Raw genomic sequence first — 23,893 nt, 5'->3', positions numbered from 1 at the left:
GTGATACGTATTTATCGAAGTAAACTATGTTGTGCTTTTCTCTGCCGTAGTAATGATCCTCGTGCCCATGAAAATACGCCTGGTCATGCGAGTAGTCAGAAGAAGCTTGCACCTAAAATTATAAGGTATTTCCTCCCTCCTTCCTGTATGCCTTCGTGATGCAACGGTAGTACAATCGGCGCGTTTCGAGAGATCCAGGTTGCGAGTCCCGGCGAGGACATTATTCATTTTTCCCGTCTCCAGCATCAAAAAACCCTAATTACTCAACAGTGACTAAAAACTAAAAAAAGGAAACGGATGATGATTCTTCACTGCTAAGATTAGTCAACTGGGACCCCTAAACCCCACTCGCAATTTAAAGAGGCGTAGTGTATAAACTATTTTCTCCATCTTTTCTGCCTGTAACGGTAGCACACTCGCCGCATATTCGAGAGGTCCAGGTTTGAGTCCTGGGGAGGGCATTGCTCATTTTCACGTCTCCAGCATAAAAAAACCCTAATTACTCTACAAAATGATGTGATTATAATCTAGCAATATTCGACCATCAACGAAAGTACGTCTTGAAATTGTTTAATGCGCAATATTACGGAACAAAAATGCTGGATTATCAAGGGCAGTTTTATAACAGCAGTCCAATAAACCAGCGTTTCGTGTGGTCTCCATTTTGTTACGTAGACTGCTATTTGTGAGCATCATCTAATATTGATAATTATATTACAGGATCAGTGAACATTGGATAAGAGTTTAGAAGCCCAACTAATTTCGTAGCTAATTTTAATAAGTATTTAATATCTTGCAGCTGCTGATAATGAGCTTGTAGATAATCTTAGGATTTTCATGGTAGGAAGCAAGAGAAGTCAACTGTGCCTTCGCCGAGATTCGAGCTATGGAATTTCGAGTTGCTGGCTGTTAACACTTAAATATTTTGGTGATCTTTAGTAACATAAACTAAGTCCAAACTCCCGAAATACTTGGAGTGAATTATCGCTTCGCCTGAAAAGAATGCTTTGAGAAGGTTTCTAAACAAACCTTTTTTTATTAAATCAGAACTAGAACATAAATGCAAGTTTTGTAGTTGCCAAATCAGCCAACCACTTGTGGGGATGTAACTTAAAGTAACAGTCAATATCAAGATTTAAAACTAAGTCTAGAAGTCAAAGGCGATAGATTTAACGCGAAATTGACTCAAACTTCTCACTGGCGTAACAATTTAAATGTCGGCAATTATAATGAAAAGCCGAAGAATTAAATATTATCATAGCTGACTAATCCTAGTAATGTGGCCTCGAGAGGCAGAAACATGCCCTGTCTTACAATCCATAACGTCACCTTAAGTATGCTTAAAACTGATTTGCGTTCTGGTTGAAAAATGGAAAAAGAAATGATAGTAAAGATTTAATCATAAAGTAACTTTTTTATATAAAATAATAATATTAATCTTATACACTTACACAACAACAGCATGAGCGGAGGGGAGTAACTGAGATAATTCCTCACATTCTCTCTCAGGTTTTTGTAGAGAGGATTACATTTTTCGGACCAGGATACAGAAAACACAATGGTATCCTTGCCTGGATTCCTGCTACGAATCTTCTCCTACTGTCTAGAAATATCAACCACTTCCATTACAACAGCGAGTACTGGGGAATGTGATAATTTTTTATATTCTTCTTGTTTAAAAAGCCACTAATACTATGCACAGGGTCCTGCCGAACCAGATCCAGATGACGACGAATTACCGTTCATTACCTTTAATTTTGGCGACACTGTAAAAACTTATTAGGGTTTAGGAACCGGGAAATAAGAGACACCAGCTGTGGACATTCCGGGATTCGAATCACTGGTATTCCAGTTGGCAGACGGATGCTTAAGCGAAACCCCTTAAACTACGAGTACGCATGAGAAATTGTGATAATTTCTAACAAATTCACCGAGGTTCGGATGGTTTGCGAAGCGCATTTGTCAATCCTGATTTCTCCTTTAATAATAACCATAGACCATTAATTTTCTCCAACGTCCAGCCTTGAAGCTTTGCCTTGAAGGCTGTAGCGAAATGGGAGAATTAAAGCATCATAAAGTCATTGAAGAAGGGAGCTAAATAAGTTCAACTTATTATCCTGAGCAATAGGAGCACTTCAGGGTCATATTAATACCTGATCTGAAATAAATATTAATTTGCAATTTTGTAATTTTAGGGTGTTGCTTAAATGAATAGTGGTGTTTCGTGTAATAAATACTTCTCTTCGTTTAAAATCAGTAATACTACAGATGAATGATTCAGTTTTTTTACACGTCAGGATACAAATATCATACGAGTTTGTGTTTTTCGATAAGTTTTATAAGAAGCCACGTCACTGACTATGCTATTCTATATTGCTTGTTAGCTTCAGAGCTGTCACCCAACCCGAAAACTCACCAACTTAAATAATATGCGTAAAGCCTCAAGTAAGAAATATAGGAAATGTTTTAACTGTATATTCCTTTTTATGTTATGATATTTGTATACTATTGATGTTACAATATTTGTACTTATAATGTACATAATGGCATTTATAAAATTATATTTTTTTTGTAATGAGTCGTACCAGTAACCCAGTGGTTAAGGACACTGAATGTTAGAAGTTCAACCTAGGTTCGATTCCAGGCAAATAGGCTCGTTGCATGGTTGGTTTTTGTGGTCTCGCTCATGTGTAATTTGAACATAAGCCAATTTCTTTCAGAAAATCCTCCACGAAGGCATATTTCCCCCAAAAAAGAAAGCTCTTGCTTTCTTTGCCGCATTCAAGTAATAACCCAACTTTCTTTATAATGAATTTTTCAGGTATTTCCCTTATTATCATAAGAGAAACAGAAGATTTTGCTTTTATATTCATGCCAGTAACACATTTACATATCTATGCAAACGAGCATATTTTTGCTTCATCGAAGAGTTGGAAATATCATCCCTTAAAAACTTCCCAATTTATCCATTTGTTGAACATAGGTCAAGGAATCATTACATATTAGTATAGTGTACAGCTTCCTCTTGAGGCAATGTATGAGACTATTCCATCTTGCATTAACTCATAATGCTAGCCTGCAGAGTTTGTGTGTAGATATTCTGTAATTACACATTGAATCATATGCATTGCCAGATGGTTGTAACTGCTACCTATTATATCTCATACGTGTCCAATCAGGGACACATCTTGAGATAATGGGGCTGTAATACTACACAGGTATTCACCGGAGACACCTGTATGCAGATGGGCCTTATTTTGTTGAAAAAAAGGCCCCGAAATTTGGGACAGCATTGGTTATACAAAAAATATCGCAAGCTGTTATTATGCCGCAAAGGATCACTTAAGATAGTGTAAAATCAAAGACAATGACTCCAAGTAGTAACTTCAGCTGTCATAGAATAACAGACAGATACAAATGGTGCAGACAGATGTAGATGGAATAAAATCCTGAAGAATTCCAAACAGCAATTCTTCTGACATACGAGATAAGGGAAATTAATTTATCTCCGAACATGACACGGCTTCAATCCGATACATTCAAAACTTCGCAGTTACTATACCAGAGTAACCAAGAGTTCTTGACATAGATCGCAAAGGACGCAACATTGGAATCCGGACTCTGCCAATAATCTTGAAACTGTGCTTGGTGATGCCACACGGTCAGGAGACGTGGAAGAAAAGTTCCAGAATGCAGCAAAGCCTTTGGAAAAGTTACAGAAGCATTTCAATTTTCAACACGTTTTAATCCTAGGCCTTGTCGCTACCCTTATAATAGTTATGTACTTCTTAGGGAACCGCTAATAACCTTATCTGAATGTATCAACTTTGCGATTCTTCAATGAGATTAGGCCTCTTTCTTAATGGCTGTGAAGAGTCCGCTGCCGAATTCGTTTAGTTTTCATCGGGTGAGTCTTCGGGGCATTCTCATTAGCTAGTGGCAGCAACGTTATAGAGAAAGCAATTCGACTGAGCAATGTAACACTCATGTGTGCATTTTCTTTTTTAGAATGGATTTGAAGAAGCGAGTTTCTAGCGCGCTTTTCTTTTTAATATTAGGTTAATATCCGGCCGTGAGGTATTTACATATTTAGTTTCGTGGCTGTCGAATGATTCTAAGTACGTGGATTCTACTTCTCCAAAACAAAATGTATTCGACAAAAAAGATCCGATGGAACACACAATAAAATTTAATCATGCTATGCAATTCATTCGGAAAAAATGTGGTAGTTCCAATCCAGGTACAGATGAAATTGGTTTCAAGTTTTACTATTTATATGAAGAATTTAGTTTTAGAAATCAGTCTTTCTCTCTAGTTTAGATCCTGGGAAGGCATGCACCTGCAAAATGGCTCGAAGGGCATACGGTTTTCATCAACTAACATCACTTGTGCAGAAAAATGAATGTCAGTAAGTAAACACCCAGTTGTAACAAACTGAACCAGCTGATCAAACTCTCTTACTTTTAATTTTCTGTAAAAGAGAAATACTGACAGGTTTCTGCTTTTAGTAAACTGAATTAAAACATGCATTTTAAAACCATATAAACAAACCAAAACTTTTTTTAACTAATTTTTATGGAAAATGTAGGCTTTTCGAGCAATTTTCAGAAATTACATATATGTATAAAAATATGGATTAAAACACAATATGAATAACAAATATTTGTAATGAAAATGTTTTGATAATATAGCAAATGCTGTTACTGTAAAATCCGCGTTCAACATATTAAGACACATGTTAACGTATGAGACACTGATTTTTATAGGATTATCAGTTGTAATAAGTATAATGGGTATTACACGAATATCTTTTATTTAATGCGTCAGCTAACTGAGAGTCTTTCTTTAATTAATAAATTACGTCATACCATTAAAACAGGTAAATTAACTGTGTACCATAAGGGAGATTTTTTTCCCTCCTACAAATTATTGGTGTTTAACTTCTAATTAGAAATTAACATAATCAATAATAATTTTCTTTGATTTCAGAAATTTTTGTGAAATCTGAAGAAACTGACCTTGAACAACATAAGAAAATTAAAAGCATTCTTTTCATCTCTGATTTAGAAATTTCCAAAAAACTCACAAAATAATTAGCAAAAATGTTTCCCCATTTGATTTCCTACCATTTTGACTAAATTTTTACCATTTCTATTAAATAGTAAAATAGTAAATGACTACCATTTTTATTAAATAGTAACAGACTGTTACTATTTAATAAATGCACCCCAGAACGTTAAGATGAAAATACTCATCAGTGCTTGCAATTTTGAACACTGACCCACGGAAAAGTGCTTGCGACGTGAACACTGACCCAGGGAAAAACCCTAAGCATAAAATTATGTTTCATGGTGATGATGTGGATTTGATATAAATTATGGAGCTTACACGAGTTAGAAAAGAAAAATTATAAGTAGACTCAATTTAATGCTTAATAGTAATTTCATTAAATTTTCAATGAAATTACATGAAAATGCAATGTTAATTCGAAATTAAATTCCGGACATTTGACCATTAATATCATATTCCAAAAAACCTACGAAACACTGTTTACGAATTCAAGCAACCATCGTAACTGGTTTCTGAATTCGTAAGTGGTTACTAAATTTTCTATGACAGAACATGTAACACAATTATTTTCGTAAATCCATTAAACAATTTGATGCACCACAGCTCCAGGGTAAAGCTTCAGGGTAATGAAAGAACATTAGGAAACGAAAACAAAGGCAAAATATTGTTGCGTTCGTATGGGCTTGTAAGGGATTTAATGAACACAGAACCGATGATTGATTGATAAAACTTATTTTTCCAAAACAAACACTTTACAGTTTTGAAACGTTTCACAAAAGTACTCGTACAGCTGTTCTCAGTATCACAGAACACAATCGGTAGTTAAACTTCAAACTACTAAGAACATTAATTACAACGCAATGCAAAACGCATCTAAAAGGCGAAGCTCGCAAGGAGATCTCTCAATACTCCGAGATCAACTCTGAACTAAACAACTGAGAACAGACTGTGGATCATTGATCATGGCGGTGCACAAGCATGTAGCCATTGCGGGGTTTAATCTGTCTTTAGATTTGTTCTTAGGCAAGTGGCGGAGTTAGAGAATAAGATCTAAGATGCGCTACTGTTAAACAGCGATATTAAGAATGAATGCTCTCTCCGATCCTATATATTATATTTTTCCCCGTCCGCTGAAACATCTTCAGTACTTTCGATTTCAAGATATTTCTGGAAGGCATATACAGTTGCAGTCATATATAGGGCCGGATACAGTCACAGTTACATATAGGAATCAGACCAATCTCAGTTACACAGGAATCTGACTAAAACGTCGCCAAATGGTTGCCAAGTTCGACAACTTCTGGGGATTTCTGACTGCATTTCGCGACAAAAAGTAGGCGCCAAAACCATCGCCACCTTGGCGATACCTCGATTAAATTGGCGAGATAGCCATTTACCTCAACGTTAAGTAGAGTTGCCCCTATAATTTTGTTTTTCCGGCTTAGCTTTGCTTTCTCGAAGCATTTCATGCTGCATTTTACAAGAAATACTGTGATTTTGCATATAATTTCACTAAAATTATTTACATTTATACAAAATTTGTAGCAACAGAAAACTAAATGTCTAAACAGATACTGGAGGTTGGAGATAATCAAGTTAGCCATTTCTTAGGATAACTAACCAAACTTTCCCAATTTTCCAGATACTATGGTTCCCTGCTATTTAATTCGCGATGTTTCTGCTTTCTTTCCTTGTGAAAGAAATAAAGTATGAATTCATCTTCATTGTAAAGAAGCTTAGGACAAAAATATATTTTAAAATTAAATAAAGATCTGACAGTTCTGACCTTTGAGATGAAAATTCTTAACAAGCAACAGTTTTAAAGAGTTCATCCATTCGAAAACAAACCCACAATTAATATTCGTGAATGCATAGACGCCCACACGGGAAGGGGGCAATGGGATCCTCTCCTTCCTCGAGTAAAAATGTATTTTTATATTGACTAGTGTATAGCATGCGTGTTTCTGTGTTTTTTATCTAGTTTTTACTCTTTTGGAAAATTTTTATGGACGATGCGTGAATATCAATCATTTTCTTTTAAAACGTCCTCCAGGAAAGAATCCCTTTCTTGGCAAATAATCCTTTCTCGCTTTGCTTTAATTCAGTATCAACCAATCACAATAAAGAATCAATTTATGCTGTCTCTTTATAAGGTATTTCTTCCGCTTTCCTAGCATGCCTTCGTGGTGTAGTGGTTCTGCCCGCTGGGCCGGTATTCCAGAGATCCGTGGTTCGATTTCCGGAGAAGGCAGTGCTTATTTTTCATCTCTCCTGCTTCCAAAAAATACCTAATGTCTCTATATCTTTGAATGATTTGAGTACAATGAATCTGTTTTTTTTATTAAGGAAAACAAAAGTTTTGAAATGCAAGAAAAATAGAACTTTTGTCCTCTGCTGCCTTTTTTTTTATCTCGGGTTACAAAATAAACGGAGGTAATTTATAACAGTTCGTAAAATCATTCTATAAACTATAATGAGCTCGTATTACATCGTTTATATTTAGCAGAGTAAAGGACGAGCAAGAATAAAATGCCATTTTAAACCTTCACTAAAATAAGCCGAGAAGTCATCGTATTATACAAAGATAGTCTTAGATTACTTTCTTCTTAGACTGACAACATGGAATCTTCAAGGAAGTGCAGATTGATGCGCTTTAATGGGATGCGTCCATCCTTAATACAGTACACAGTTGAAAAAAACAGTTGTTGAGAAGGCTTTCTCAACAATTTTATAGTGCCGATGCCATGTCCGTTATTGTTCGTACAGAAGGGACAGAGGTGGGGGAGTAAGAGTCAGAATTTAAGTGCATCATTTGGACTTCTTCAAAAGAGGTCCTACCTCCCAAGCTGAACAAAACAGCTAAATTAGACACTGCCAGAAAATTCTGAGACCTCTTTTCCCGAGGTTGAAATCTGAAGGTCACAAGGCTTAAATTTTTTTTTGGTCTACTTATTTTTTTTTTTTATTATTATTTATTTTTTGGCAACGTCTATTGATAGTGAGCAGTCTCTCCAGGTAATCAAGATCTCTCCTTTCCAGCCCATTTAACATTCATCCAAACGTTCAAATCGCTGAAATTTTTACTTTCTGAAAAAGTGAGAATCTGTTGGGGTGTAGTCTTTAAGAATTCCTTTGAAGTCATCTCAAAGACCTTGAGTGGGCGTTGGTTTTTATTTAGTTTTTGGGGAGTGATATATGGGAGTGGCTAGACCGTTGGTTTTTTGAAGTTTCGCAATTTACCAGAATAAAAACTATGTCTTGCGCCCAAACAAGTCGTCTGATATACACAAACACAGATGCATAGATTATATGTATATATAATCATGTATTGGTATTCAAGGGAACAAATGTATATAAAGAATGCGTATGTTGATGTAAAACTACTTATTTATATGGAGACACTAGTGACGAAATTGAATTTCATATCTGAACAAATCTATTTATACACCTAAACAGCTTCTAAAAACTGTGTGTAAGAATGTATCACATCCTCCCCCGTACGTGCTGTCGCGAAGTGAGTGATTATTGCATCTGTCTAACAAAATCCTTGTTTCGAATGCCGCAGACGGTACGATTGATTTTTTGTGTTTCTCTCTTCGGAACACTTACAGTCTGCACAGATGTACTTCGCTGGATTAACTTTTCATTTTCTTTTAATCAGTAAAACGATTTTAAAAAAATGTAACTAAGTTAATAATTAAATTTTACTTCGTATAGAAAGAATAAACGATCTGGATAACAGGATATCAGGAATCCGGATAATTAGAGTTCTTTTACGTCTAAGGATACTCATGACTATTTCTAGTGCGGCAGAATATCTGAATAATCTGTATCATTAACTTAAGGTACTTAACAATACTGGAAACTTAATGTCCGAAATCAATTAGTTGCAAAAATTGGTAAGTATGAAAAGATAGTTAATAGAGGCACTCTAAGCAAAAGGGCCATGCGTAGGTGATCAGCTCAAAAGGATTTTTTAAACACGTGAATCTGCAGCTTTACATCCATAACTTTGATATAATACACTGTCAAGATATGAATAAGAAAATATTATGTCTATGAAAGCATTGTTTGTTTGCCTCGTTGGGTCCCAGTTGTCTGCTTCTATTCACCAACGTTTTATTATGATGTTCCATTATAAATGGTATTTCCTGGAAGATCAGGCATCATGTACCGTTCAGTTGCAGCTGTTGATTTTAACCTGTCAAAAACGTGCTTATTGGTAGAAAGTGCTCACGTTTATCAACTGACACACGTGTTTCTATGTCTTTCTTACTTAGATGACGCATTCTTTGCTGAAATATTTCCAAGTGAAATCAAAGTAAAGCAATTACATCAGAAATGTTTTTTGAGTAAAATGTTGTATTGCATGACAGGATGAAGATAAGAAAGATATATTTATTATAATGACATGAAAGTAGAAATTATTGTTATTTTTCAGAACAAACGGAGGAACCAATAAATAATTTTAAATTGTAGCAACGTATTCAAAAAAACATTTGAGTCCAAACATAAATACCGTTACATAAATCTTTATACAATAAACAAACTTAAACTGACGCACTGTTATTTTGTTTCCAAATTTTACTAGAAAATGTTTTTTTGAATAAACAGCCTATGTAGCATTATAATACAAGCCTGTCAAGATATGATAATTTGCAGCGTGAAATTTTAATTCACGTTAGTAACTCCTCATTTTTGATTGATAAATGTGCAGTCATTGAAAAAAACTGATTGCTATATGCGGTACGAATTTTTTTATAAAACACAAGTGGAAATTATTTGTTGTAAGCAAAAATATTTCCTCCCATATCTCTGAATCCATTGAAATGCCGTGGAAGATTTTTATATCGTTTTTGGAAAAGTTAACATATGCATTACTTAAAAAAATATTTTCTCAATTTGCCGAATGAAATAGAGGCAGAGAAACGCATTTTATAATAAATTTGAACAATTTTATATACCTGTATACTTTCGGCACTTGAAACTGAGTTCATCTGTAAGACCTTTCTCAATTAATTCCACAGGAGATTATACAAGAAACTTCCTTCTTAAGATTTTTATAATTTTTTTGACATGAACTTCAATGAAAAATGAAATATTGAAAAATAAAAGGACTATTAGTGATACGTTGATTTTGTTTCAACGGAGTCTGCCGAAGTAGATTATCTACTTTGAAGCACGGAAATCAGGATGTATAAATTAGAAAGCGACCGTCTTTAAGATCTTCTGGGATCTGAAGTTTCGAATATGATAATTAACAAGAAAATAACGCGAGTTGTTGTGTTAAACTCGTGAGAACTGTCCTCATCAGGTGATATTCGAATTGGCATTATACGCAAGGCTGATCACAAAAATGTTATGCTTTCATTAATAAATAATCGATATCGGAGAGAAATTATTGGAGTTCAATGAATGTAGTCAGTTGGTGAACAACCACCACAGCACTCGAAGATCAGTTCAGTAAAGACTTTATGAGATAAATATAGGCTCGAGGGACCATTTATGTCTATTAACAGGAATTTTGAGAAAAATGAAACATATTACACATACAATAAAAAAGAAAGTGTTGTTATAAAATCATACAAACATTTTGTAATAAACTTTCAACGAGATGAGTATTATAATTATATATATATATATATATATATATATATTGAGACCGGATTGGTCTATTCGCACTAAATGGATTTAAGATCATACAACATTATATATATATATATACGAGGTACAAGAAAATAGCATATATAATTGCCAACTACCTCTTTACCAAAAATATGTCGATCCTTTCCACCAACATGTTATAACCGGAGATCTTAACATCATTGAAGTCTTAGAATTGCGAGCCCTTTTACAACTTGGAACCAAATTTCGTCCTACTTTCAGTATCAATAAGCACTTTTGCCTCAAACAATTCAATCAAGATCTTGATAAATTTATCATCTTAGTTAGTAATAAATCCAATTTACCTACTACTACTTTTCTTGAATGGAAAGCTGCACTGATTAAAGAATTTCAACATTTACTTTTCAAGACACCTTCTTTCAACTCTTTACACAATAAGAAGCAACTCTATAATCTAATTAAAAAACAACAAGATAATTTTATCATTACAAAAATTGACAAAGCTAGAAACAATTTTAGTGTTATTTGTAAAAAGTTTTACTTCGACCTTCTGCACAAAGAACTAAATAGTAATTGCATTTACTAAAAAATTACTGCCAGCACCAAAATTCTTATCAATAAATTTAACGCACTACATAAAAGACTTAAGATACATCCCCGGAACTATAATAACAGATTTGCAAATCTCTATGCGCTTCCAAAATTTTATAAGTCTCCTATTAAATTCAGGTTCATAGCCAATAGTACCAAAAGTTATCTTAAAGAAATAGATTATCTTTTTTGCAAAAAAAAAACTTCGTTTAATACGTGACTTGATTAATAACTATGATTTTAAGGATCTGCATTGCAACTGGATGATTTCAAGTAACGAGCTAGTGATTAAGACAATTAATTCACTTAAAATAGACCATATACAATGCTACGATTTCGAGAACCTTTTTACTAACTTACCACTTGAAGAAATTTATACCAGCTTACTTGCTCTACCAGATATAATTCCACAGATTTCGACAATAATTGATACCGAAAAATGGCAACTTTTTCTTTCGAGCGTGCTTTTCAATAATTTTATTCCCTTTAACAATAGCATCTTTAAACAAATTCAAGGGATCCCAATGGGAGGTAATTTTTCAAGTGCTGTGTGTGAATTATTCTTTTTCACAAAAGAATTGACCTTAGTCCGTTCACTAAATAAAGAAGAACATAAATTTTACCAACACATATATCGTTACATTGATGATATCATAGCCTTTAACAACCATAACAAAATAGAAGCTGCTAATATCTACCCAACTTGCTTAAAACTAAATAATACAAATACGGTGCAAAATAATGTAGTATACCTTGACCTAAATATTATTGATTACAATTTTATTAAAGTTTACGACAAGAGGAGAGAATTCACTTTTTCTACACTAAAGTTAATCAACTGGAATTCTAATATTTCCAAAAGAATCATCATTAACATAATTTTTTCACAGCTACTTAGAATAAAAAGAATATGTAATACTACAGAACACTTACAAGAAGAAATACTTTACTTCGTCACAATTTTGAAAAATAACCAAATTCCTCATAAAATAATTAAAAATACCTTAAAAGAAGCTGGCATTAGTCTTACCAATTTTTAGACAATTTGTTTTGGATAATGAAATTTTATGCTTAAAGCCCAATGGGACGGTATAAAGTGGATGGCTGATTCAGATAATCTAATGTAAAAATTGTATAAATGTAAAGATTATTCTCGTCACTACATTTTCTTTCCTCCAAAGATTTTGGCACTATACTTTAATACTATTGTTTTAATAGTTTTGAATTACTTAGATGGCCAAATTCTACTATTATTAACAAATCGGGCCTTTTCATTTTTCATAGTAGCTTGACCGCCCTCTAGCTTGAAGAATGACGACTTTTATTAACAAATGACTTTTTTCCAATTTACTCTTTCTTTTGTGGCCAAAAATAAGTAATTTTTAGCTGAATTAGCCATTTTCACTTATTTGAAGCAGTTTTGTTCTTCTAACAACTTGACTGACGCCATTTTGAGTTCTTTCCGTGTCTTTTCGCGTCTATCACACCCTCTCTAAAAAAGGGGGGAGGGGACAAGAGTTCCCGCCAAAACTACAATCTCAGCCCATTGGCCTATGCAGATTAGATTGTTTCACCCACCTACGTCACACGACGAGAAGGAAGGTTGGTAGGACACGGAGGGGATTTGCACCCTTTTCAAATCTTTTACGCGATGCAAAGGACGGCACCTCCCAGGTCAGTTTTTTCGTTTCTTTTGTTTTATGTGTTTTTTTGATCCTAATAAGACCCAACGGCGTTTGTTTTCTTGCAAGCTTAATTGCATATTAATTTGATTGCAGTACCATTATCTTTATAAAAGTTCTTTCTTCTTTAAGCTATGCAGGACCAGCCCGTACGTTATTGTATTTTTGACTAATAGCAGACCGCTATTTATTTTATTTTGATTTTAATTTTACATTGCTCGGAGTTGCTTTTACCTTTTTTAACACCTTAATGTGTTTTTCTGCGGACGCGTCGGGAAAAAGGAACTAAGAATTGAAGCTCCAAAAAAGATTTATTCGGGACCATTCATGTTTTTTATAAAAATTTTACTCATCAAACAAGAGCTTCAATGGTCTGTTTCGGCGAAACGCGTAATGGTATTTAGCCTAGTTCGACACTCAATCATTTTTCCCTTGAAAAGCCTGGTTGAGGGTACGAGTGGGTTAATTTACCATTCTCCGCTTTGTAATTATTGTATTTTGTATTTTTGCAATTTATGTTTTCATTATAATTTTTGCATTTTATGTTTTAATATTTTTTCCGTCAATCTATTTTTATGTGTATTAAATTTTCACTTATCACAACGGTCAGATTAGTTTTTTCGTGCATTCGCATGTCTTCCAACATTAATTTTAACAGCTTTTTTCGCATGTTAGCAATTTTTTCCAGTTTTTTCCAGATTAATATTTTTTTAAAAAATTTCTTCTTTGTTAATATTTTAGTAATACAGCGTTGAACTATTTCATGGAGCTACAGCTCCTGGTAACCTTTTAGCAAGATCGCTGCATTGTTTCTACCTACTATTATATATATATATATATATATAAGGGCGAGTCAAATGAAAGTGAGCCAACCCCTCCTCAGCAAGAATGGTTCGGTCCATCATCTGCGGCGCATGCGCGTAGCACAGAGACAGCCTTCATTTACGAAAGTGGCGCGAAAGTGTGAGGTTAAAGTTCTTTAAGGCGCTCTTACGCTGGGTTGAAGACGGTAGCGTGACATAATGGACGCTCCAAAAGAGGAACAGCGTGGTGTGGTCAGGTTTTTGACAGCTGAAGGTGTTTCCCAACATGAAATTAGTCGCCATATGACTGCTGTGTACGGTGAACATTGCAGCGCATTGGCCACTGTGAAGCGTTGGGGCAAACGGTTCAGAGAAGGACGTGAAAGTTGCAAAGACGATCCAAGACCGGGCCAAAGCCACCTTGCAATCACCCCCGACACAATTGCACAGGTTGATGAGCTGATTAGACAAGAACGGAGGATAAGCATCGATGAACTGGCAGAGCGTGTGAACATCAGTCACGGTTCGGTTCACACCATAATTCATGATCATCTCGGTTATCGGCTTTTGTGTGCTCAATGGATGCCCAAGATTTTGAACGACCGCCAGAAGACGGAGAGGTTCGGCGCTGCTTTGACTCATCTCATCCGGTATCACAATGAGAGTGACGACTTCTCGTCTGCAATTGTGACCGGAGACGAATCATGGTGCCACCACTACGAACCTGAAACACGCCGGCAAAGCTTACAGTGGAAACATTTGAATTCACCACCTCCGAAGAAAGCAAAGGCTGTCATTTCCTCGGGAAAGGTGCTATTGACTTTTTTTTCGATCGTCAGGGGCCATTACTGATTGAATTTGCTAAACGTGGAGAGACTATCAATAGTTCACGATATTGTGCAACGCTGGATCGGCTGCGTGTCGCAATCAAGAACAAACGACCTGGAAGATTGACGAATGGTGTGATCTTGCTACACGACAATGCTCGTCCCCACGTCGCTGATGTGGTTAAGACACAACTGGCAAAGTTCAAGTGGGACACGCTGCAATATCCTCCATACAGCCCAGATTTGTCGCCATGCGACATTCACATTTTCGGAAAACTGAAAAAAAACATCTCAAGGGTACCAGATTCGTGTCGGACGACGCCGTGAAGGAGTCGGTTACAGACTTTTTGAATCGACAGCCCAAGGAGTTTTATGAGACGGGGATCACGCGGCTCATTTGTCAATGGGATAAATGTCTCAATGTTCATGGAGACTACCTTTAAATAAAGTACTCTGTTTGTCATATATTCGCATTGGCTCACTTTCATTTGACTCGCCCTTGTATATATATATTTTAGGTAACGAAAATGCTTTTTTACCCGATTTCTTCTGTTAATCTTAGGAACACATATCTTCTTCGCTGTAATAATTAACTTTTACTGCAAAGAAGTTCCTTTTTCGCGATTTTATTTTTCAGATCCTGAATCAGTTTTGCTTTACCCTGTTCTTTAACACATTTTTTCCGATTTTTTTGCCAACCATACCAATCTCGTATCACAAAGACTACAAGTCCCCTTTCTTGAGTAACTGAATCCAATGCTGAACTTAGAATCAAAAATATGTCTGAATTCATCATACCACACTTGACTGTTCGGATGGTTCATACTGTGCGTGTCGTGTAATTTTGTGATGTTTAACTCTTCCGGCTATTTTCTCTCTCTTTTTTAAGGAATACTGAGATTTTCTTACTTTGATGGAGATTACAAACTCCATTACTTTGGTATCAGTTTTCACAGGAATTGCATGTTTTCGGTTTATATGTGGCATACCGATGCTTTTCCATCAATAGCGACTATTAGAAACCCCAGAAAAAATCTAAAACGTTATTTGGTACAGTCAGGGCCTAACTCACGTGTGATCACTCTTGAAACTTTAATAATATCTCGCATTCTCCCAGTTTACTTCCTCTTCTTGACATAGAACTCGGCGACTGACGAAGGCTGCCTTGAAATCTTCATTCCGTGTTCACGAGCACTACTGAAGAGCTGGTGAACGAAGCCAACAGGTCATCCTCACAAGAGATAAGAGCAAACATGAATAAGCCCGATGAAGGATGTTGGACACAAATGCTTCTTCACTACCCAGTACGCCAAATCTTTCCTCGGTTACAATTACAGATATGAATACTTTTTCTCCTGAAGAGATTCATAATGTAGAAGCTATTCCTATTGGCCTCTAAATGGCATTACTACATCAGTTTTCAGAAAAAATTCACGTAACAGGTTTTTCCAACCGGGTTTTCAAACGTGTAGAATTTTTGCGTTTGAAATTCGCTTTTTGGATAGAAAGCGCCCTGGATCCATTCATCGATACCTAATATGAGAAAGAGGGTCTTTGTATCAAGGACATCATGTCTATGAGATCCATTGACAAAATCAGGAAGAGGCTCATTCCGCCCGATGGTGATTTTTCTTACTGCGGAGACGGGTAGATGTGTTGCAAGTTAAAGGATGGACATAAATTTCACAGGGGACATAGAAACTAATGGGAATTTTATGGAAAATTAATAAAAAGCTTATAAACATGAGCATAATAACATACAGTAATTTAAGTTTTCTGTCTATAACAGTATTCCGATTAAATAAAAGAAAATAATTTTTTTAGTGTGTATTTTATGCATTCAAGCACCGCTGTCATGAGCTCCTGACTTCTTTTCTTTATGCATATAATGTTTATTTTATACGAAATTATATCTGTGTGAATATCAGCTACAATAAACGTTATCAAAATACAAGTACGAGGTATGAATAACGGGGGCAATGAATTTTACACATAGAAGATGTAATGACATAAGATTGATATAATAATGTAGACTACGATGTTTCCCATCTTTAGACAGTGCTAAAAAAATCTTGGCGACTTGTTACAAGACTCAGCTTTAGAAACTGTTTCTGACAAGCTGGTCTATCAAAGAATGTTGAAGATAATGAAAATGAGGATTTGCTTATCATGAAGTGGTACGAAAAAATGGCATTTTAATATTTTCAGAATATGACATGAGACTTTTTCAGACAGGTGATGAAGATTTTGCTGCATGCAAAGATCAGAGTAGGGAAGATAATGAGATAGATATTCAATTAAAAAATTGCTGGCATTGGAGATTCTGATTGTTTGCTGAATCTATTATTGTAAATCATACGAAGGCTATCTGCCTGAAGTGAGGAATGCCTGACTGGAGGTATTACTACGGAAAAATAGCTCACATTCAAGTTATACCTATTATGTAGTCAGCCCATTCGTCGGGATTCGAACTCAGATCCAGCTACCAGTGTTCAGCAATGGTATTATTTCTCCGATTCATGATCCTTCATCATCTGGTACTGATGAAGAAAGGCAACACGTAGAAGGAAACGTTTCCGCCAATGTGAATCCCAGAGCAGAAATTTGCATTATTAAGAAATTTTTTCTCCCTCAGATAAAACCAAGAATTTTAGAAGCGTCACAGTTTTGGGTTAAATTTAGCTAAATTGATTAAGATAAAGAAAAAATAGGACTACTTGCCTAAAGGAAGAGGTGCTTTTGCGGTGGGCTTCCTGAATGAAACTAGCTCGCTTTTACGTTTCCTACGGAAAAAAAATCATGAAAAAAAAAAAAAAAAAAAAAAAAAAAAAAAAAAAAAAAGCATGCAGCTAACCTGTTCGCTTAGATTCGAACCTATTTCGAATTACCAGTATTCAGCGCTCTACCGTTCGGTGAGGCTCTAAGTCTTAAGACAGATATATGAGAGCTTCTTGCAATATGCGTTATGCCAACAGAAAATTTCATATTACATTTGCATTTAAAGGGCGAGAAAAAATTCGAAATAACTTCAAAATATATATATTTTTATTCTTTTTTAGTCATTTTACATTTCTTTATTCATCAACTGATCATTCATGCGTATTTTAAAAGAAGAAGTATTTCTAGAGAATCTGAAAAATGGTGATGAAACTAAATTTATTGGTTTCCTGAACTGAAATTGAAAACGAGAGAAAAAAAAACGTTAATAAGTGAGTGTAATAATCGTAATTAATTTGTTTTAGGAACAGATATTCACAGTACGAATTTTTATTGAAATCAGAAGGAGTTAGGAAATTAATTCGAAATTTACTAGATTACTAAGAAATCAGAAATTTACTAGATTTATCAGTAAGTGGTTGCAATATTAATTAGCTAATTAGTAGTATTTTTTAAAATAATCATCAGTCAATTTTTGTCATTTTTTGGGAGCTCATCCATTTTCCTCAATGGATCCCAAAAACAGAAAAAAAAAAAAATTCTGCGTCTTGAAGATTAGTTACACCGTCGTTTGTCTGTAATGCATTTGAACTGAAGTGAATTATTTCAATAATGCACAGATGTAATCAAGTTTAATTTGAGACGGGGACAGAAATTTTAGTATCGGTATTCTATTACTTCATTTTACATTGGGAGCAACACACACAACTCTAAAGAAAATATTTTAATTTATTTATAGATAAAAGTTAATTTTCTGCATACGCATCGAGAGTAGTATAAATACAGCAAAGTGGAATTTATTTCTCAGTTAAAAGCAGAGAGAATTTATCTTTCTTTAACTTATATTAATAGTATCAGAATACAAGAATTCCTGTTGTATAGAATAATATACGAGTTGATGAATTCTTTTGTAATATACATTTCTAGAAAAGAAGGTCATAAATTCGAAGTGTTCCAAAATTTCATCTGGATCCAAATAAGTCTTCTGTGTTCTGAAAGAAAAAAATTTCTCGCTTGGATCATTATATATTTGCCGCTTTAGAGCAGCGGTTTTCAACCTTTTGACTAACGCGTGCCATCTAAACAAAAAATGAAAACCTTTAGTACCACCACAACAAAGTACTACTACCACCACCACTCTTGAACAAAGCTCAGATAGCATAAATTTACGAATGTTAGAGAAAAAAACTCAATCAGGATGTTGCGGTTTTAATTTTTGAATTTAATTGTTAAAAATACTTTCCTTCTTTGCGTACCACCTATTTTACTCTTGTGTACCACCGGTTGAGAACCCCTATTTTAGAGTATCAGTTAGGATAGGTTTACAGAGTGAATTTTTCTCAACAGTTCAAAGTTCCGACCGTGAGAACAGTAAGTTTTTCAGAATGCAAGCGGAAGAAGAAAAAAAAAATTAAAACTTAAAAAAAAAAAAAAAAAAAAAAAAAAAAAAAAAAAAAAAAAAAAAAAAAATGCATGGGAACATTTTGGCGATATTAGTAGATACTCGGTTTCACATTCTCACGAAAAGCCTTAATGATCATAGCTGATCGCATAAAATTTATGTGCAATATTAAGGGCTCCTGTTTTCTCCCATGTTCTTTAATCTTTCAACTAACTCCCCGCCCCAGAATACTAATATAAGTTGTAATATCTGAATCAAAAAATTCCTTTTAACACATTTCAGGGGTTCTAACTTTCCGTTCTTCCTTTCTTCTTTTTTGAGAGCTACTGCAAAAGAAAACCGAAAATTCACAGTGACTTCCTGCGTAATTTTTAATTTTCTTTTTTTCGCACGTAGGGGTGATAAACATTCATTTTAGGATTAAAACGTAGAGTCATTAGGTTTTTCGGATGCGAGGGATGTGAAAAACGAGGAATGCCCTAGTTGAAACTCGAACCACGAACCTCTCGAATACGCGTCGAGCGTGCTGACCACTACACCATGAAGGCATGCTAAGAAGGCGGGAGAAATACGTTATACACTCCCCCCTTTTAAAAGGCGACTGGGGATTAGGGACCCAATCGCAAATCCTAGTGGTGACGAATCATCGTCCTCCTCGTTTTAGCTCGGGCGCCGCTGTAATCGTTAGGTTTTTTTTATGCGGAAGACGTGAGAAATGAGCAATGCCCTCGCTGGGACTCGAACCTGGACCTCTCGAATACGTTACACCACGAAGGCATGCTGGAACGAAGGAGGAAATACCTTATAAAAGAATCAAAGACATCCCAAATGATGTTTATTCCTTTAAAATCTTGACGAATTTAGAGACAATAAAAAGCACGTATAACCTACGCTCGGCCTACACACCTACAGATTCTTAAAGTACCACAAGTTATGAACTCGTATTATACAAAACAAGCATCTTGTGCAGAAAACAAGAATAGGCTTACAAAAATTAGCAAAAATGTATTATTTTCCTTTTCCGCTTATTAGATATATGTTTATTAAAAGTATCAATAACTGATCAAAAATATCGATATTAGCCTCAAGTAATAACAGTTAATTTCTTTCCTTGTTTTCCTAATTTCCTAGCTATTAATAATGAGAAACATAATGCGATAAATCATAAAATAAGACAGTTTTCCTTCTAGCCTTACTTTCTGCAGTATATTGATATCTATGCTTTACTTTTACTCCCCCTTCCCCCTCCCCCCAAAAAATGTTAACTTCTTTCTTTAGGATGGGGGATGACAAATTTTTCATAAATTTCATTACATACAGTTGTAGAGTCATTAGGTTAATTGGAAGCAGAAAAGGTGAAAAATATGCAACCGCCTTCGCCGGGAATCGAACCACGGACCTTTGGAATAGCGGTCCATTGTGCAGAACCACTACACCACGAAGGCTCGCTAGGGAAGTGGAAGAAATACCTTATATACTCCCCTTTTTAAAGGGCGACTAGGGTTTTAGGGGACCTAGTCGCCAAATCCTGGGTGCGGAGAATCATCATCCACAACCCTTTTTTTTTTAGTTCGGGCGCCACTTGTCGAGTCATTAGGCTAATTGGAAGCAGAAAAGATGAAAAATATGCAACCGCCTTCGCCGGGAATCGAACCACGGACCTCTGGAATACCGGCCCAGCGTGCTACCGTTACTCCACGAAGGCACGCTAGGGAAGTGGGAGAAATACCTTATACAGTGAAGCATTTGTGAAGCTATTTTTCGAATTTGATGCTTTTTTCAACGAAAGGATTGCTACTTAAAAAACAGAGTTCAAGTCGCTGGTGAGTACAGTCGCTGGCGAGTCTACTTGTGTACTTTTCTATATAAAAGTATCAACTTTCATCCAACTCATTTTTGTAAAATTCACATTACTGTGCTCCTTTATGTAGAATTTTCCTCACATTTACATGAAACCTAGTACTTTGCCAGATTCTTTTAATTACCGATAATTCTTGAAAAGCTTTAAGATTTATATCATCAGGCTTTATGCTTCCTACTGGTTCGATTAAATTCCGGGATTGAATTTATTGACCAATTCCAGAACTCTGTCAATTTTTTTTTCCAATTTCGTAAGAATTATAGAATTCATTCTCAAAGGTGGTAGTAAAGTATTCACCCTCTAGATCGTCAGCATTATTTTTAAAGTCGTTTCAGCCTTGCGGTTCTTTTGCAAACGTTACAAAAACTTCCAGGTGAATGCGCTTCCGAATCAGTTTTACAAGTTACAAAATAAAAATTTCCGGCCCTTCTTTAAATATAGTGAAATTATGTATTATCGATAAATTTACGTAACATACAAATGACTCGAAATATCATAACTTTGAAGTGACAGTAAATCAATGCAGGCTTTTGAACATAGACACTACACATATTTGAATAGTACTACGGTATGATTATTCCCATAGCGTAATGCTATGGGAATAACCATAGCGTAACTTTTTTGTTTCAGGTTAGTATAATTGCCAGGATATATTAATGTCGCTTTAATTATTTTATTGATATTGAGAAAATGTTGTTATATTACATTAAATTTATTAAAAAACTCTGAAAGTTTTCAGATTTTATATTACGCCCAAAAGGCGTATTTTTAAAAGTTTTGTGTGTTACTTTTATTGATTAACTATCATGTTCTTCACACTTAAAACATATAAAAGTCATTTCAACAGCAAAATCACAAGTATTTAAAAACAGCACATCTTTAGAATTTCAGATACACAGTCTTGCGAGCGCGCTGGAGATAAGAATATTTTTTTCATAAAGGCCCCAAAACAGCCAAGCGATAGAGTCGCTGAACACTGGTACTTCGCTCCGAGGTTCGCCTTCTGGCAAACGGACTGGTTGCATGGGCGTTTTCGTGGTTTTTCTGATGTGTAACGTGTATGCCAGCTGGTTTTCCTTAAAAAGTTCTTCATGGAGGCATCCTTCCTTTGAGGCAGACAGCCCTGCTCTGCCGCAATTTAATAATCCAATTCAATCCATTTCATCAGTATTTAATCAGAGTCTTTGTTCTTTAGAGGTTAAGCCTTTTGAAGGCATGAGATGAAAAGAAAGACTGGTTTCATGAAGAGGGAAAACGTCTTTAGATGATACGCATATACGTTTTAGAGACATTAGGAATTTTTGGAAGCAAGAGACTTGAAAAATGAGCAATGGCCTCGAATCGAACCACGGACCTCTCGAATAATGCCGAGCGTGCAGACCACTACACTATTGGGGATTAGAGGACCCAGTCACCAAATCCTGTGATGAAGAATCATCATTCACCACCTTTTAGTTCGGGCGCACCTGTAGAGACATTAGGTTTTTTTTTTTAATTTTGTTTTGTTGTTGTTGTTTTTTGTTTTGTTTTGTTTTGAAAGCAAGGGAAATGGAAAATGAACAATGCCCTTGTCGGGAATCGAGCCACGGACCTCTCGAATACGCACCGAGCGTGCATCACGAAGGCACGCTAAGAAGGCCTTATAACGTCACTGGATAAATTCCTGAATCTTCAAATAATTCGACTGAGAAATCATGAAATATTCCGTTTATGATACGATATGATGTTCTATGACCTAATTTAAATTTATACAACCATATAGACGAAAACCAGTCGCTCTTCAGTTTTATCTGCGATGATATGGTTTTTATCTTTTTCCTTTAGTACTAACTCAATTGTTGCTGGGCCCACCAGTGGCCGAGCGGTAAAGTCGCTGAACACTAGCATCAAATGCGTTTCAGCTGAAGATAGCTTTTCATTTTCTAGACATTTTAACTATAAATAAAGTTTAAAGCAAAGTCCAAAGGATAAATATTTGAATTAAAAGATTTTTGTTAAATGAGAAAGAAATAAACCACTCCAGCAGCGCTTATCCTGTACCACCGAGTAACCCGATTCTCATATCGGATGCAAACAATCTAAATCATATTATTTAGACTTTTTAAGCCTAAAAATTTCTATATTAAAGAACATGTTTTTTATATAATCTACAACAGGAGGGAAAATTACTACTTAAAACATTCTTTCTAAGAGGATTAATGTAAAAATTTATATTTATATATATATTTTTTAAAGCTGGGACATGACCCAAACTGTCAACATCCTGTTTGCTTAAAACCGCTGTGAAAATAAACATCAAACGAACTTTCTCAGTTTTAGACAATTCAATTTAAATGCAGTTAAAGTACCAAAAGATAACACGGCGAAGGTAAAAATTTATTCTGACAAATATTTTTAAAAAAAGTAACAAAGAAAGAAATTAAAAAAAAAAACTTAAAAATTTGAATAATATAATCTATAATTAAAAAAATAGCTTTTGATATAGTATTAATAAATATTTATTACGCATTATTGAGGGGAAAAATTTCATATAATTAATTCTCCGTAAAAATTTATTTGAAATTTAAGGTTAAAAATAGCTGTGGCAATTCACTGTAAGGGGCCCACCAGCGGTCGAGCGGTAAAGTCGCTGAACACTGGTAGTTCGGTCCGAGGTTCGAATCCCGCGAACGGGCCGGCTGCATGGGCGTTTTCGTGGTTTTCCCCATGTGTAACGTGTATACGAGCCAGTTTCCCTTAGAAAGTCCTCCACGAAGGCATCCCTCCCCTTAGGCAGATAGCCCTAGTGTGCTTTGCCGTAATTAAATAAACCAAACCTAACCAATTCACTGTAACAAAAATTCATACACCACATTTGGCGTTATTATCGCTCAAAAAAAAAGATGCCAAATTTCAAAACGCGAAAATATGTAAATTCGTGTATATCTTAGAAAATTTTGAATAAAAAACTCTAATTTTTTGCAGGTAAGCTTAGAAATACACCTACTTTAAAATGATGGTAAAAAGTTTTAGGTTATAATTCAAAAATCTTTTTTCGAAAAATTTATAAAAATTATTTAAAAATAGAAATTCAAAAAATAAATCATTAAAAATAG

At 35.0% G+C, this 23,893-nt stretch overlaps 1 protein-coding gene and 1 non-coding gene across 2 annotated transcripts in view; both read right to left on the bottom strand.

The window, feature by feature from the left end:
* Nucleotides 1-23,893, bottom strand: part of LOC118184567 (uncharacterized) — a 761,893-nt gene that overhangs the window by 656,080 nt on the left and 81,920 nt on the right. The gene's annotated exons all lie outside the window — the stretch shown is intronic.
* Nucleotides 20,309-20,382, bottom strand: TRNAS-GCU (transfer RNA serine (anticodon GCU)). Its single transcript has one exon. It is a non-coding gene; the product is annotated as a tRNA-Ser (tRNA).

This window comes from Stegodyphus dumicola, chromosome X2 (genome assembly GCF_044657685.1).
Source record: "Stegodyphus dumicola isolate Sdum_Otavi_A_Nest chromosome X2, ASM4465768v1".
Taxonomy (NCBI): domain Eukaryota; kingdom Metazoa; phylum Arthropoda; class Arachnida; order Araneae; family Eresidae; genus Stegodyphus; species Stegodyphus dumicola.
The sequence above is the reverse complement of the archived record's forward strand: the minus strand, read 5'-3'. Positions and strand labels throughout refer to the sequence as shown.